The sequence below is a fragment of the Psittacula echo genome (assembly GCF_963264785.1).
Source record: "Psittacula echo genome assembly, chromosome: 13".
Lineage (NCBI taxonomy): Eukaryota > Metazoa > Chordata > Aves > Psittaciformes > Psittacidae > Psittacula > Psittacula echo.
Genome location: NC_137749.1, coordinates 4,198,625 through 4,217,129, shown reverse-complemented (window position 1 = coordinate 4,217,129; position 18,505 = coordinate 4,198,625). Strand labels below are relative to the sequence as shown.

The window sequence follows — 18,505 nt, the reverse complement described above, 5'->3', positions numbered from 1 at the left end:
AATTAAATAGTTAACAATGATAATCTCTTTCAAATTTAGAAGACTCCAAAGTTGGTTCTTTCTGTGGCTGCTGAGAGAGAGTATCATGTTATTTTTTGATATGGGAGCATGTGAGGTAATCAGCCTGATAATTTCAGGTGATGTAGCTTATGCCATTGGATCTCATGTAAGGACAGAGAACCAAATAGCTCCTGCAACTAAGGCAATGGAGTAGCTTTAACTTTACTTATGAAGAGCCTACCTATTACGGACCCTATGTGTGCCTTTGAGTGCACCAACCACCCCTCTAAACAGCCAAGCTTGTGCTGCCCTCAGGGGATTGATACTGACACCATTATTTCCTGCAGGAAAAGATTTTCTACCTATTCAAGAGTTGAAGTCTCTAATTCTGAATTGTGAAGATGAGATACTAACATACAAAGCAAGGCCAGCACAGATCTGACTTGACAAACAAGCAATGTGTACCCCAGAGAACTGGAGGATCCAAAAGGAAAGAAGCCTGTGGCTAAAATAAGCTAATATACTTTAAAAGAGTCAAATATCTCCAGACCCATGCCGCAGCAGCAAAAACCGGGAGTAACAACGACTGCCATGAAACCTGTAACTACAGTATAACTGAATAAAGCCTTCAACTAAGCATTACATGAAAGGAATTCCAGTGCTCAGCACAATGTAATTTTAGAGGAAAGTGGATGTTCTGTTGTGATGCAACATAAATGAACATAAATGAATTAAACCACTTTAATAGCTTCTCGACAATAATGTGGATTAAATGCTCAGAGAAACTCCTCCAGGCAGCAGTGATTAAATAAATGTAAAATGCTTTCATATTAAAAGGGCATGATCCTGTGTCAGGAAAGAAAGCTTTGAGCTCTTTTTAACTCCAGGTTCAAAACACCTACACTGAGCACAGTAACACACAGAGAGGACAGGTCAGACTCAGCATCCAGCCCCAGAAAGGAGTCCAAGCTCATCAACAGTGAGATTCAAGCACACTCTTACAGGGAAGGTGAGGCGCTATCAAGCAAGCACAGCTCTTAAGGTAGATTAAGGTAGGACTTGCTGGGAAGAAGACATGAGGATATGAGCTCTTAGAAAAGAGCCAAGTTCATTATTTCCTTGCATTGGTGAGTCGCTGTTCTGCTGTATCTTTGGCAAATGGAGATAGCATTCTCCTTCACCCCAGAGCAGAGCAGCTACTGCAGGGCCCAGCTGCACAGTCAGATGCAGGGGAGGCACAGATCCATCAGCCACTCCAGTGGTTTAGCTGGGGAGGTCTATGTGTTAATGATTGGTTTAACCATTATTTATGCACAATCTCCCAGATCTTCTCTACAAAACTAGCCACAAGCTTTCAACTGACTCATTCCCCTGCATCCTATACCCACATGAATGTGACAAGGTTGCACACCAAGTCACAGGCATTGATCCATGCCTCTGAGCCAGCAGCTGGCTCGTTTGCTGCTGGGATGCAAAAAATTATTCTCAGAATTCCCTATTTAAACCTTGATATTGGTTTCACTTAAAGGTGAAAGAGAAAGCAAACACTGGGGATATGAGTCTGGGAAAGGCCAGAGAAATGTCTGCACATGTTAAAAATACACCTACAAAACTACTGAGTTTTAAACAGAACATCTCAGGAGCTGCTAGCAGTCATGGGATGATCAGTGGCTGAAATGCTTGTAACAAAGTAGTGATATCCACACCTCCTAACTCAAGCATCTCTCAAGACAGGTGATGCTCTGTCTATGAGAGAACCAGTCAGCTTCCTCCACCACACAGAAACCTCTGCCCACATCCGGCCCCGTACAATAAACAGCCACGCTCCCCAAGGCACAGGAATGAAACAAAAACCTCGTTATACGTGATTGCCAATTGCAGACCATGAGAAGTGGGGACACTGCAACCAGTCCTCATGGTAACAGAAGGGCACCTAACACCATGGAACTTGTGGTTTCTGCTACGCATCACAGGATATAAATGATGCCACTTCAAGATGGAACCAAATCCTGATTTGGAGAATTAGTCCAGTCTGTCAAAGCTCTGATTAGCCTTTCCAACACCTCCTACTTTGAACACCACAACTTCTCCACTTTAAGTAAGAACAAAGCCCAGGTCTTTCTGCAGAGCTTCTGGAAAGTTCAAGTTGATAACTGCACTTCAGCCCTGCCGATACTCATCAGTGCCAAGCTGTAATTCCTGTTTTCCTACTAATCCTGCACCTTTCCTCTCTCCATTTGTCTGCTTTGTCCCCTTCCTCTCGTTCTGCCTCACACTAAGTTCACAACAGCCTGGTTTTTTGTTTCTACAGCACCTGTCATTTATGATTCCTCACCTCTCCAAGGGTTTGGAAGCACCATCTGCTGTAAATACTAACTCCAATGATACATTTAGGTTTTTTGTTTACCATCACACTTCTGCTTCTCCTTTGTGACTTCTTTTTCTGGTTTTTATTTTTCTTTCAAACTTCTTAAATTTCATCTGCTTCTGAGCTGTAAATATGCTTTTAAGAAAAAAGATCCATTCTTCTAGATGAAACCAGTCTTCTGCACAACAAACAGTATTCTTTCCATGTAGCTCCCACAAACACACACACACATTTCTTGTCACTAAGTGCCTGACAGCATATCAAATGTTGGACCACATTTCTGTGTCTAATAAAATGGCACAAGCTCGCCACAGTTGATTTTATATAACTTATCTTTGTAAGTTATATAAAAGAATCCCACCTAAAACAAAGCAATTTGGCCACCATATATGTAAATTAAATGCCCAGTGGAGTTTAGTAGTTGGAAATCAGAAGATTTACTGAAGGCAGTTAATGGTCAGGTAGCCTGAGTGGGAAGGTTTAATTGAGACTTATTAGAACCGGAGATGCAGGAAATAGAGGCCTGCAGATAATTTAGAAACACAGAACAGAGAGAAGCAAACTGGCAGTCAGAGACCAAGGCACACCGCCAGCTTTTCCCCGTCCCTCATCAGGGTGTGCTGAGCTCTAGAACAGCTGGAAAGATAAATCAATGCCTAATGCCTTTTAGGCCTAAAAATGCCTAAATAGTGAGAATTGCACCAACTCCCAGCCCAGCCCCAAGCGCTGCCTGGCAGCTCTAAATCAACATGATGGAGACAGCTGGCATGCTATAGGCCTGAAAAACCAGATATAGTGGGCTTCATCACCTCCTTCCTCCTTCAACACTTACTCTCACACTGGTTCAACACTGCACAGTGCCTTCCCCCTTTACCTTGGTCTCTCGTGAGATTTTGGCCTGCATAAATATAAATAGCTTTAAATATACACAATAATTCTGTCTCTTTAAAAAGCCCTTCTGCTACTTTGTCACTCTTGTGCTGAGAAAACTCATGCCAGGTCTCCTTGCAACATTAGCATCCCAGCCCACCGCAAGGGAGTTTGAACTATGTGACCTCAGGTTCCAACCCTAAACATTCTATGATTCCATGACAGCAAAGGGCAGGGATGAGCACAGAGCACCAGCTCGAGCTATGTGCCCAGGGGGGAACTCTTCCAACAGCAGTTGCAGCGGCAAATCCCTGCCCTCTGTCAGGAAAACCAGAAGGCTATGCCTTTAGGAAAGAATAGATTTACAGGTAAGCTGAGGTACAAACAGCATAACCACCCTATGACAGTGCTACCTTCCACTATTCCTTCTCCATCCCCATTACAGGACCAAGCTACTTTTTCTTGCATCTGCCACCACTTGTTTCTGGCTTCAAACGAAAACCACATTTGAGGCCCCTCCTAGCAAAGCACAGGGACAGAGCTGGGCTCTTTACAGATTCAGCTTCACCACCCCTGAGTGCCAGGGAAATAAATATATGGTATTTCAGAGGTATAGGACATAAATCCTGGCTTGGTTTAGAAGCCTGTGGGCAGTAAAGTGCTCTGCCCATTAAAACATAAATTATCATCTGAGCATGGCTGATGAGAGGCTGGGACTAATAGGAAATAGTACTAAATCAGAATTATAGGAATGCTCTTTCCAGCCTAACGGTGGGAATTTACTCTCCTCCCCAGCGTGCCTCAAGATGGCAGATGAAAATTAAGGCTAGTTTGTATGGGAGGCCAGACGTAAATTGCTACCCTCCCCAAATACATCCTTATCAATAAAGTATCATCTTAATCATATCAACCCTGCCTGCAGAACACTTGTCATCCCCGAACTTCCAAGTCTTTATAAAAAGAAGAAATTCAATCTCACCATCATCCTCTGAATCAGGCAGCAGCAGCAGCATTAACAGTAATACTACATCCACCGGGAAGTGAAGCCTGGCACTCATTACCAGAGCTGGGCTTTCAAACATCCCTCACCATGGTGGCTATGAATTTCCTTTGAAAAATGTGAACCTGTAACACAGCCTTGCTGAGTCCCCTTGGAAAACTGGCCCTGTGGCGCACACAGAAACCCCTGTGCAACTCAGAGATTCAGTCCCTGCACAGACAACTGCTTCTCTACAGCGTGATGGTGCAGATCCTTTTTCCTCCCACCATTAGGTCCCATCTGGAGCAGATCACGGTGAGGCACGAGCAGCAGCTCTGCACCATCACAAGGTTCATCACTGTGAAGCACAGTGGTGCAGTACACATAGCAACCATCCTGAAGATAGAAGGACTATCACCCTGCCTCATTGCTTTATCTCTTCTCAAAGCTGAGAACTGAAATCAAGGTCTACAGCCTCCCAATCAGCAGATTTCAGTGAAGAATTTTAATGTAAAGCAGAATTTTTCAGCTGTTTTTCTAGCAAGGGTTGTAAAGTTGACAGAACTTAAACTAATAGCACAAATACCACCGCAGTAAGTGGAGGGGACTTCACCACAAACATCCGCTTGAGTTCCTGGCTTTACCTCACTGAGGACATGCATTATCAAGACAGCTTGTGAGATTTTTCTGTTTATACATCAATTAGCTTGTATCAGTTTAGCAAGCATGGCTTCAGTTCCTATCATGCCAGCCCTTTATCTCAGGGAAGGCCTGTCATCCTGATTGTAAAGACAGAAAATCAAGGCAAAATTCAATAATTTAGTAGTATTTTAGATAGCATTTAAGTCCACAACAGATCCAGGAATTAAATCCAGATCATTTCCACTTTTCCCTACAGTTTTTACCCAGACCAATTCTTAACTCCTCTTCTGGGAATTAGGAAAAAGTAATCGACAAGTTTGAAGAGCTTGCAGAGATCAAATTTGAGCTTATTTATGATCCATAGATAAATCAATTCACTCAGATAAAGGTTCTGTTTGCCAGTAATATTTTCTTTGAGTCCTAAATTTACCCTTTTCTCCAGATGCTTGTTTCCTAAGCAATACTAACTCGCATCTCTTATTTATGGGCCATCTATGCCATTCTTTGCTCTCCGTTCCACACAGGGCTAAACGATGCTGTTGAGATACAGCTCCTGCAGAACGGCTGTTCACTAGCTCATGTCTACAAAGCGTTTTGAGTGTCACAAAGAAAGATTACACTCCACTGCCATTTCTATAGCCCATAACACGCGCTTCTGGATGTGTGTCTCTGGGCATTACAGAGAAACCAGGACTCTTGACACTGATGCATGTATTTTAAATGATGATTGAAAGCCAAAATAAATGAAATGTCAATGTTTAGGAACAGACAACAGCTGTGGGCTCACAGCACCCATAGCTGCTGTGAACGACTGTGGGGGAATCCTTTTAACTCTAGGTTTGGCTTCTTGCACTACTTGCACCACATACCTAAGGTTACTTAAACACTGCTGGAGACCTATATAGAGCAGAATAGTCACAAGCTAATGCAGATTACAATGGTTTCTTGTTTCCCTCCCAACACAGAGTTGTCCTATTGTCCATTATAAGTAAAGTGGAAAATCAGTCCTGTCTGAAATGGCAGACCTCTGCAACATCAGACAATTGGACTGTGCTTCCATGCCATCTGAACTAAACAGGAGTGGAATTGTTACACAACTCCCAAGGGTGCCCACTGATGAGAGATGTGGCTTTTATTTATTGGTGAAGACACTTGTATACTCTGGGAAAAAGTTATTTGCTGGCCCTAAATCATCCACGCAGGAACAACTACAGAAAGCCTGCAAATATATCAAGAATAGATTTAGGACTGAACTGAATACGCCAAAAGAACATGAGTGAAGACAAGTTTAACAGCCGGGGTGAAGAAAGCACCATATTTTACAATGGAAGAGCAATTCTGCCTCCAGTGCTCCTAGGGGCACTGCACAAAGATAATTCTCACTTTCAGAGCAGGCCAAAGGATCACACAGTCTCAGAGGTGATGGGGATGCTGGACACTTGGGGTGGGATTTTCAGAGATCCTAACGGCTACCAAAGCACTGAGTTCAAGTTTAAGCTAGTAAAGGTTTCCTCCTTTTTAGGCATGTTTTTTACATAGCATTTGGGACACAAGTTGGACCTGCATCTCAAGGTGTATCCTGAAAACGAAGTCAGCTCAGGGAGAACCAAAGGCAGTGCAGTTCTCTTGCCTCTGCGCCCACTGGAGGATGTGGGAAGCAGACCCTGAACGTTCCCAAATGGGACAACCATGAGAGCCGTTCAAGGGATTATTCATTGCAGTGGCCAAACCAAAACTACCATCCTGTTGGTTTCATAATGCCCCAAAACAGTAACATTTTGAAACAGAAAGCCTTCACGTAATTTACTCCATCTCTCATCACACTGCTCTCCCCAGAGCTTCACAAGCTCCTCCACTGGCTGTCATTCAGTGTGACAGAGCCAGTCCCAATGCCCAAGCTGAGGACGGCTGTATCTGACGCAAGGTCTCATTGTGTTGCATGGTCCTATTTGCCTACTGCACTATGCAAGTCATACCAGCCACACCAAAACAATGGTAAATGTTATTAAATTCCAAAGAGTACAAAGCATGCCCAGCCCAGATATCATTTCCTTGTCATTAATTCATTCTCAACACTTCATAAACTTTTATTGTAAAGAATGCCTTTAGAAGTCAAGGAAATTCTGACATTCAGCAATATCCAATGATCACGTTCAGTGTGTACTCTGCGTGAGAGAGAAACTGTTGTGTCTATTTGCTGTTGTGAAGTGCTAACCCATATGTTCCTCACATTACGAAGACATTTAATGTATGCCCTTGGCAAATAACAGACTACAGAGCATTCGAAACAAACAGGACCATCACCTCAAAGATGAGACATATTTCTCTTACAATTAAAAAGGCTTTCTTAAAAATAAAAAAATTAAAGAACAACAACCAAGACGCAGCTATTTACAGTAAATTAAAAAGATATCACTCAAATCTCACTTATGGTAATATAAAACTATTCCTGAACTTTAATTATTATGACGAACCGGTCTCCTGTGGCTTGTTCATTTCACGCAGCCAAAAAAAAAAGTATGTTAACAGTCTTCTAATTATATCAGTTTTCTGTGTGAAAAAAAACACCCTGGCTCCCATTTATTCCTCTATCTAGTGAAGCTATGGATCATTTTGCTATTCACTTAATGCTTTTAATTTACATATCAGAAATACTAATAAGTGTGGTGTTATTAGATCATATTCTCTCTCTCTTCCAACCCAAGAAAATGGTCCATTTGTTTAGCTACCACAATTAAATTAATTTACTTTCCTATGGCGTGGTTTTTGATAAGGGCTTTTATCAGAAGTTTGACTGTATTAAAGCTTAATAGGACAGCTCTCATTAAAATAAAATGCCAAAAGAAAATATGTTTCATTAAAAGCCAACAATGGCTTTACCCCCCAACCCAACCCCATTCTGTCTTCATTAACATATTTAATAGAGGAGGTAATTGTGCCTTTCACTTGAACAAGAGCCACAATCTGAAGGCCTGGATGTGTTTAAAATCCAATAGATTACTTCAGACTCATATCACAAGCGGCAGTGCTGCGCCTAGAGATGGCCCAAGCAGAAATGGCAAAGCAGATACATTTGGCACATTGTGCGCTTGTTTGACATTGATTTTCCATGGTGCTCACAGTACAGTTCCCTAGAAATGGCTTCACTTCTAGAGTACTTACAATATGTACCAAGGCCATCAATTAAAAAATATCCTTTAGTCCCCTGTAGTCCACTCTTAGAAGACAAGGAAGTATCTGTTTGAAAAGGAATGGACCCACAGTCTAGAAAATCAACCTCTAAACTCATTTTATTGGGAGAGCTAGTTCTTGCTTCCAGGAGAAACAATCTCTGGTGATCTTTGGGATTATTACCAGTTAGGTCTTCAAATAGAACAGGAAAATACAAATAATTTTCCAAAAGACAAAGAAGCTACCTGAAAAAAGTTAACTTTCAGAATAAGAGGGACGTTTGAGAGAGGGACTGAGGTTTTCTTGCTATTTCCTCTGATTTCAATTCCCACTTCTGTTTCATCCAGGTAGGATGCAGCATCCCCTAACATGCCTGGCTGTTCAGTGGCTCTGTGCCTTTGCAGCTTTCCTCCCAGTAAGCAGGGACTGGAAACTAACCTCAGGGGTCCATGACACTTGACAAAGAGAAGAAAAATACACTCTGATTTTGGCTTGATGCTGGATTGGAAAGGAAAAGGAGCTTAACAAAGATCTTGGGGTTGATTCTGAGCCATAAAGAGATCTTTTCACACTCCCAAAATAGTGGAGAAGAATCTCAGTGTGGGTGAAATTTGGGCCTTTCACAGATAAGCATAAACTGCTTAAGAATCTGGTAGTACACCCTCCTGGTAGGCTGAGGAAATAAAATGTGCAGTGATCAATGTTGTGTACACATCCCATCCATCATTGCTTGAATGGACCGAGAGAGTGATTTTATCCTAATAATACGATGTCAGTTAGCATCATTCTTTTGTTCTTCTGGCACTTGCTCCATTCTTCCTGTTAAGAAGTTTATAAAGTTGAAACTTTTACCTAACCAGCTGCATTGCTATCTCATATCCTCTTTAAACAGGTTTCTGCTCACAGTTGAGCAGACATTAGCTGCTGTAACAAAGCAGCAGCCCATATGCAAAGTTTGCCTGTTTGCACTATAGTGTCCTGGCCTTCAACTCAAAGCCAAAATGCCCATATGGCCACTGGAAAAAAAGAAGGGGGGGAAAAGACAAAATGCTGAGTTGGAAAGAAAGAGGGATTGTCAATACAGGAAGTGGATTAACATCTCAGCAGTGTAAACGTAAAGTCATTCTGCTGTACGATACAGCAGCTAGGAATTGAACAGAGATAGCACAACTATTTCTTCTAAATTCTCCTTCTTCCCTTCCCCTCTCCTGGCCCAACCTCCTACAAGGGACCTCTAAGACCTGTTGGGATCAGAGTGCATGTTGCAGATCTGAGCAGCCCACATACATCTAATAAAGGCAAAATGGCACATTGAGTTCATGGCACTATTTATGTAAGGCAAAATTTTTCATCGAGCCGTTATCAAAAAGTACACTGTATAAGCTGCTCATATTCACACACAGAGGAGCTAAATAAAGAGGGCTGTCTTCAGCGCCAAGATCAGTTTTAGGGGAGAATCTGGGTTTAAAGCCAGATAAGAGCCAGGTTTGAGTTTTGATTCTAACAGTTGGTAAGCTCTTAAAATTCTAGCCCACAATAATTCAAAAACCCAAAACATCTTTCAAAACACAAATAGTCCCCAGATCTCTGGGTATTTCTGCTTCTTAAGGCTGGCCCAGAAATAGCACCTTTTTAACACGCAGTCCTCTGAGAGTCCCAGCATCAGGGATACTTAAAGCAGAACTGGAAATTATTGTGTTGGTTTCAGACCTGCATTTGGGCAGGAGAATAGCAGCAGCAGCACACAAATGACTGCACAGAGGAAGCAATCTGCCAGCCCCTGTGGAGAGTACCCAGAGCATATGTTCAGTGCAGCATGCAAACATCTTTGATTGTACCAGGCAGATCAACAATGCTCTGGCTACACGTCTTTAACAGTGGGAAGCAGGTGATTGTGGCATGAGGCTTCTCTAAACTCTGCTGCTGCTGTCCAAATTGATTATATTTATAAATTTTATGGATCATCACTTCTGCAACCCTGAATGTACAGTGTGCTGGTCACAGGAATGGGAAATGCATGCGGGATACAGCAGGGTCCTGGTGATAAACAGGCTGGTTTCACTGCTTCAGACGCAGCTTTCTTTAGGCTTGTCTGAATGCTGTTTGCCTTCACAGTCCTGCTGTTGCTTGTATTTGCTCCTGAGCTAGAATGGATTCAGATGTCCTTCCCGCCTGCACAAGGTTTCCTCATACACAACCCCTGGCATTTCTACAGGCAAACCTGACAGATACCAGCACTCAGTATACTGTTGGGCCCTTGTTGTCTTACCTACACAGCTCCTAGCTCCAGTCCTGTGAAAACAGACTTGTGGGCCTGTAAAAATCCCTAACATCTGCTGTGCAGGGAATTGATTTTTTTAATATTAAGGATATTAAACCAAAACCCAAACCAAACCAAACAATAAACCAACCCACCTGTTTTTCCAAGGCCTAGAGAAACTTGGTTTCGGCTAAATGGTATATATGTATAACTAGTTGTATGACTGTGCCATTCATGTGCATTTTCAGACAAAAATTAACTTCATAACCTTTAACAACCAACGGCTTCAGACAATTGAGACAACAGTGGAAACGATCTACACAATGTGATTACCCAAACCACAACCGAGCCAGGACATGGGGATGTATAGCCACATTTCTGAGAAGAAAATGCCAACTTCCCTTGTATGGCTAAGTGTTACAACAAAAATTAGCACTAAACCAGTCTTTCATTTCTTTTTCTTCCTCAGAGGTGAAACACCAGAGCTTTTAATGATTTACACAGCACCCTTTTTTACCACTCATGTCACTGATTTTCTGAATCTTGCCAAGATGCTAACCCTAGTCTGCATAACCACGGGCTACAGCACTCCAACTGCTAGGCATTAATACATCTGTTTGAGTCACTCATCCACCCCAAAACTGACAGTTTGAAGAATTACCAGCTCTCAATACATGAAACTTAACTAAGTCTGGACAGCTGTATCAGTGAACAACCTAGATTTCCATGTTAATATGACCTTGCTCAACACAAAGTGCTTTGGGTATTTTATGAGCATGTCTGTGAAAAGCATTTGATCTCTTTAGAGGTATAAAGCAGGGAAAGGAAAGCCCATTTTGCCTAACTGAATTTACCATGCATAGCTGAGATGCACAGCTTAGATCAGCATCCGTAGCTAAAATGAAATGAACAGCCTGTCAGGTGTGAATTGCAGGCAGTAACCATAATCCCCTTCTCTCTTCCAGCTGCTCCTCCAGCCCAGCTCACTGCAAGCACCTATGAGAAAGGCAAATAAACTGTTCCTCTGAGAGCAACTGAAAAGCCTACCAAAAAATTAAACACTCTTCGTAATAAGTACATGGAACAGTGCTCACTCCTCCTACTCCAGGCCCTTTATCTCCCACTTGATCAAGAAATGCAGATGTCCATAACTGCCAGGTTCTGCCCAACTGGTAACCACTTCTGACACGCCTCCTTCTCTGTTCACACTGTTCCTGCTAGAGATTGTCATAGCTTCAAAGTTTGAGGGTATGAAACAGAATAGGATACAACTACATAAAATGAGGAACGGCACCAAAAAGATGAATAAAAACCAGATTCCTTCCTCTCCTAACAAAGGAAGCTGTGGGACATGTAACTGAACTTAAAAGCAGCAGTATTTTAGAAATACTTTAATTTATACATAATTCAATTTTAATTTATTGCAGAGTTTATTTGAGGAACTGGCTGGCCCAAGATACCACTTAGGTCTGGAATTCAGAGGAATTTAATTACAAGATAATGACTAATTTCTGGAGTTGTAAAGATTCTACACTCATTTCCACAAAATGACTTGCTGAGCCTTCCTTTTCAAGCTCTAACCATGGCTTCGATCAGAGTCAGTAATAAGAAAGCCCCCAGCTCAAACCAGTTGGGTAAGAATGATCTCCTGTACAGTACAGACCACTAAAATGCAGAACAGCTTCCCAGGCAAAGATTACGCTGAACTATTGACCAAGGCTGCAACAACACAGGCAGGCTCTGGGCTCATCAGAAGTGTTTGATGATAATGAAAAAAAAAGGTGGGATGAAGAGGAAAAATAAATAAACCCAAAACAACCCTCTCCTTCCTCAAAAATACATAGTAGAGGACGGCAAACTGACACAGGTTAATCTAGAAGAGACTCATTAGAGCAAAGAACAACAGACAAGCAGTATAAGAAGTAAGACAGGCCTGAAGGTGAAACCTAGGAGCTGTAAATTATTGCAGGAAGGGAGGAAACACCACAAATGCCTTCAACAGCCACAGGGTGACAGCAACAGGAATGGCTGTATGGCATCTTCCACCATGGAGGACAAAGTTGTCGTTATCTGATATGAGACTTCATTGGACTGTGAGTGGGATACCAGTACCTAAAGAAGTGTCTGCAGCCTTGTAATTGTGGGGAAAGATCATCCTAGAGCAGGCAGGAGGCATTAGTAACAACAGAGGCAGGATCTATTTTCTGGGACACTACGGAACAACAGCTAACGCTGTTCTTGTTCGGTTGAGGGAGCTGGGCCATTGACTTCAATGAAAATAAAACTGGGCCTGAACATTGTAATGAGCTATTTATTAATTAGTATGCCCCAAATGTTCAAAAAAAGCTATTACTTAATGTGCACTATTCTCCTCTCCAATCTTCTTTAGATGAAAGGAGTTGATTGGATTGATGATAGGATTGAGAAATGCAGACTTGCCATCTGAAGATGCCCAGTTGCGTCCTTTTTTGCTTGAATTTCATCAAAAGCTAGCACAAATGGGATGTCAGTGACACAAGCGCAGAGCCAAACGCATCTGGCTTTACTGAGCATAATTGTAATATCAAGTGCCTTGTTGGGTTATGTCTTTTGGAAACAAAAACAATCCATTGTGATACTTTGGAAGGGTTCCTTCTCATCTGCATGGAACTCATTTTAAAAGGATGATTTAAAACAAAAGGAACATTATCCAATATTAGAAGTAACCGATAGCAAAGCTCATTAATGCCATGCACTGAAGCTACAGTCTCTGCAATTCTATTGCGTAGCTAAACTACTGTAATTAAACCATAGTTCCTCTGTGTTATTTAGCAAAGTAAATAATTACACCGTGCCCTGAGGTTTATTGTTAATTTGTGCTATCATTTGGAAACCTCCATTTTATGGGACCATATCCCTGTAGTGCTGCACTGTTACTGTACTGCACGTCAAAGTGACTGCACTGACATTTTATTCTGTTGTGTTCCACATCCTGAATACAAGTCATTACACCGCCTTGTTCACACATGTGTTTGTGTCTGAGGCAGCCATCAGAGCTTCAGACCTTACAGGCAGCTCTTAAATAATCAGTGTGGCTTTATTTCCCAAGGTGGAAAGCCAGCTTTTCCCTATGTCCCTAAAGGGGTCTGGATTCATTCCCTTCCTGCAATTTGACTTTCTTTCTTTTGTTCTGAAACATTCATTGTAGCACAGCAGGGCTAGAGTCACTTCCAGCATCACTCCTTCCATAAACACAGCTCTTCCTGCACTCTTGTCATGAACAGAGCCTCTGCCCTCGAGCTCCTAGACTGCAGGACTGCATGTGAGAACAGCAATTCACCCCTTTGGAGAATAGCCATTTTTCTACAACCTGCTTACAGCTGCCCAGCTGATTTATCCAAAGGCAGGAAAACAGAGCAACAGGTAGTAATGATAGTAATATAAAAAAAAAAAATAAATGTATCATTCAACACCCTATTTCCCCAAAGATTTTAGGTCATGCTGAGGGGCACATACCTGTTCTGGCAGTGCCAGAACAAAAGCAGAGCGAGCACGATTACAGTTACATCCCAGCCCAGAAGCTGTAACAGGGCTTGAGCTGCACAAAGTGACAACTGGTCCATTTGTAATGGCACACTTGGACAAATGTCCAAAATCCCTATGCAGTTTGTAAGGCTGGAAAGGGAAAAATAAAAGCAAAGTGCCTGAATAATCTCAGTATTCAAGCCAAAAAAAATTGCATTCACTGATATCCCAAAAGATGAGACCATCAATCCGCACAAATGAGCAACAAAGTTGATATGGATGTCGACTTCAGTCTTCCCAGTCTGGGAGTTCAGCTTTCTGCTCCTAAGGAGGAAGACCTGGTTTCTCTAGTTTCCATGCTCCTCCCAGTGGCAGAAAGGAAAGGCCTGTCTGCTGGCAGCAAAGCGGAGAGAATTTTTCCTTTGGCCATTCCCACAGTCCCTTTCAGCTAAGAGCCAGGAAAGACTCATCATGAAGGTCTACGTACACAGGATGAATCAGGAAAAAACTCTCTAACATGACCATGAGTGTAACATTCCATTGCCTCTGAAAGCCTGTGACTGTGTGTCAAATATAGTAATAGTAAAGGTGATGAAATGGAAACATCGAAGACAGAGAAAACAGACTCAGGAAAGAAAAAATCTTTCCATAGGTTATTGTTTTTCTCTGAGAGACTCCTCATATTTGCTACAGAAATACCAGCACCCAATGTACTGTTTGGGCCCTTGTCTTACCTACAAGGCTCCTAGACTCAGTTCTCTGAAAACAGACTTATGGACCTGTAAATATCCCTCATATTTATTGCAGTGCAGAGAATTGATTTTTTAATATTAAGGATATTAAAACAAAAAACAACCAACCAAACTAAAAAATAGAAATTCCCAAACCCAACCCACCTATTTTTCCAAGGCCTAGAGAAACTGGTTCCAGGCCCAGTGGTACATGTGTGACTAGTTCTGGTGGACACAAAAACTCACTTTTTTCAGTGAACAAATAAATTTCTGTCCAGTTCCACAAATACCTACTGATAATTCAGAATGGGTGAGACTGTTTCAAAACAAAACAAACAACCCCAAAAAAGCAAGATAGTGAGACTGGAGAACTTTGGTCTTCTGTCTAGTTCCCAGTATTCCACAGCAGTTCAAGTGCCTGCCATGCCCTTTCCATGACAAACTTCACAACCTCAGTAGCAAGAACATAAAGAAGTTAATTTGTGCCATTTACTTGCATTTTGAAATTACAATTAACTTCATAACCTTTAACAATCAATAGCTTCAGATAATTGAGACAACAATGGAAATGATCTACACAATGTGATTAGCCAAACTACAACTAGGCAGGGACATATGAGACTCCTCATATACGCTAGCATTTAAATCTGTGAATTGTACCTACCTGCCCAGGACAAGAGATTACATTTCACTCCCTCACGACAGAAACTCATTGGAAAGTATCTTTAAAGTTGGGTGTTTATAAATAAATATACACATAATGAAACACTGTATTTAAAACCCTGTATTCAGTCCAGTAGGGTTTGGAAATTGTGATGTTGGGCCAGAAGCTCAGCTAGCAGTAAAATGTTCTCTCAATTAGCTCAATACGACAACCAAAATGAACACACATCAACATCACTCTCCCACCTTCAGCTAAACTACACGGATTTGCATCTGCTGCATTTCTGGCCTGATGTACTCTGCATTATCCTGCTTCCTAAGGCGATGCGATGACAGCCAGGTTATTGCTGAGTTTCCTATCTGTTACTGAAGAGCAGTTGCTTTTCAACACAGCAAAGAGCATCCTTCTCTGATGAATTAAAAGGACCACATCACCGGCCTCTATGGTACTGTGGTGAAACAGAGATTATTTATAAGCACCTATATGTGCTCAAATACAAATAATCTACATACTATAAATGAGAGACCCAACCTATACGTACAACTCAGCCCCTACAATCTTCATGGTAAATTGCTATCAACAGCATTCCAAATACTGTAAAGAACACAGTAAAAGTTGTTAAATATTCTTTGCAGATCAGGGAAGGAAACATGGATCAGAATTTGTAAAGGATCTGGGAATCCTTCAAAATAAAAGTCACTAAACTGCAAGATATTTGTATGTCAGTATTATGGTATGCCATCATTTCTCTTAGGAAATACATTTTGAAGTTGACATTCCAACATTTATTTTTTGGCTACGGAAACTATTTTCACCTAAAAATTCAAGTCTTAGGTAAGCAGAAACAGACTTTCTGCACAAGCAACACTGAAAACAGAAAGACATCAGATAAAATCTAGCTTTCTACAGCTGCTATAAACCTTAGTCAGTCCCTGCAGCTCTGCAAAGCTAATTAGCAACATACCTGAGACTTGGCATCACTGGTTAAACTTTGAGCTCAGTGCTTCCCAAACACCCAACTTACACCTTTAAAGGTACTGTGATGGCTTTTAATATCTCTACTGAAGCTGACAAATGCTGTCACTGTCCAAGCAATCTGAAGTTCACCACTCATTACCTTTTCCATTACTGCTATCAGATCTCTCTATTCTCTAACAAGGGACAAATAACAGAATATGAGATGGCAGAAGACCACATCACATATAAGCTATTATTTGTTTTATAGTGATAGGTTGTTACAGTCTTTCTTTCAAAGCTGGCCTTTAATTTAATGAATCACCTTTCTCCATATTTGATTCTTGGTGTACTGCACCATGTTTGTCACAGTGCCTCAGCCTCACTTTCTTTTCTTTTCCTGCTGGCATTTAATTTACTGAAACAAAATGATTACTGCTATACCTTGCAGTTAGATAGTGATGGTTAAATGCCTGCCACCATATTCTTTTTAAGCAGCCATTTATTCGGCCTCAGTGAATTGTTACATGTGTAATTCAACTTCACTGTGTGCTGTGATTTGGAAAGTAAAATATTCTCACTGCTAACATTGCTCAGGACATTCTAAATTGACTCAGAGATTTCCTAATGCACAAGAAAGGACAAAGTAGGGTTGTAGGTTACCTACTGAATCATCCAGGCCATTTGCTAGCTACCACAGGCTACCGTGCTATATTATCTCATTTGTAAGCTCTGTTGTACCTGTGGTTGGCTGGCTCTTCCTCAGGGAGCAGTAAGTGTTGCAAACCTTCACCACCAACAGGTGCAACAACTGCTACTGGACTGAAGTGGCTACATCTCTGTTGCCAAAATATAACACAACCCCCTCTCCTCCCAAATGGCTTTACAACATAGAAGTGCTTGTGAATCCTAAACACTCATTTCAAGCTGTGAGTTAATTCATCCACTCTGAGCTGCAGAACGCACACCTCCCACAAGATAAATTTCCAACAAATACCAGCCCCAGGTATTTCCCACCCTAGGCAAAACCAGAGGCTATTGGAGAAGCTGTGTGCAGGCTGTTGGTACCGCATGAAACAAACACTACCTTGCATTTTGTTCACGGAAGTCTCATAAATGCTCAATGATGCTCATGGTAATTAACTGCAGCAGGGGAACTGCTTTCCCCACACTTCATTTCCACTGAAGTTGTGTCCTGTATCAAAGCACAGTTCCAGATTTCTCCCACCAAAGGCTTAATCAAGAAATACAGGAAATGCGTGGAAGCATTCACAGTGACTTTGCTGGGGTTTGGATTAGGACTCTCAAGAGGGACACACACAGAGTTTGGATAAACAAGCCAACTTACTCTCAGCAATTCATATCAATACATCTTGGTCTCCAAAACCCACAACACTCCTTTTCCTAACCTCTGGATGGATTCCTTCCTCTCTTTCTCTGGGTTTCCTACCCCTTGCCATTCTCTGGCTCTTTCAGGAGAGAAAAACAAATGCTACAGAGTAGGCAAAACCAGTTGTCTGGGCAGCTCTACTCCCAGCCTTGACACGAACTGGCTTTTTCATACGTACTAACGCTACTCACTGCTGTTCCCCTGACCCCCGAGTCTGCTCTGGCACTGCACTTCCACAAAGCATTCACTTCTCCAGACAAGTCTTCAGCTCCATTGTTCAAGTATGTCACACATCCTTTGCCTTATTGGTTCTTATAAATCAGATTATCTCATTAATGCAGACATTTCACTGGTACTGTCAATTTCTGACTTCGTTTAAGTTAGTGAAAGAAAGACGAGGAGTTACGTAAGGAAGGATTTGTCCTAAGCAGCTTTACAGACAGTAAACCCTCATCTTGATAATTTTTAATGGATAGTTGCTTTCTTTTTCTTCTTTTTCACTCCCTCCCTCCCATCAGTTTCTCTCTTTACCAAACCACAATTCAGCAGGCTGACTGGATCACAAAGTTTCGATAAGAAGAAACACTCCTTCTCTTGCCTTTTTTGGTTGCTCTTATCAGGCTTGTCTTTAAACAGCGCTATAAAACATTGTTGCTTAAAAAAAGGGGTAAAAAAGGCCTTGATAAATTGCAAACATGGTCCTTAGAGGCTTACTCCTTACCTCAGTCTGCAGAATTCAGCCCAACAACTCCTTTACAACCAAGCTCTTTTCCAAGGAACTGAAATATGCCTGACATCTCTGCTCTCTCCCCTTTTCTAATTTCACTTTAGCCCTGTGGAGAGAAGCTTCTTTGGTAGCAGCAGGAGGAGGCAAAGCAGCACAAGTTCACAAACCCTGCTACGTATGGGAAAGAGCAGCATTCCCATGGGTGATGTGCATGACAACAGCAATAGGCCAGGGCATAAAACTCT

The 18,505-nt window shown here is 41.8% G+C and overlaps 1 protein-coding gene across 1 annotated transcript in view; it reads right to left on the bottom strand.

Moving 5' to 3' along the window:
• TMEM132B (transmembrane protein 132B) overlaps positions 1–18,505 on the bottom strand; it is a gene marked incomplete at both ends in the record, with an annotated part of 233,740 nt that overhangs the window by 91,972 nt on the left and 123,263 nt on the right. The gene's annotated exons all lie outside the window — the stretch shown is intronic.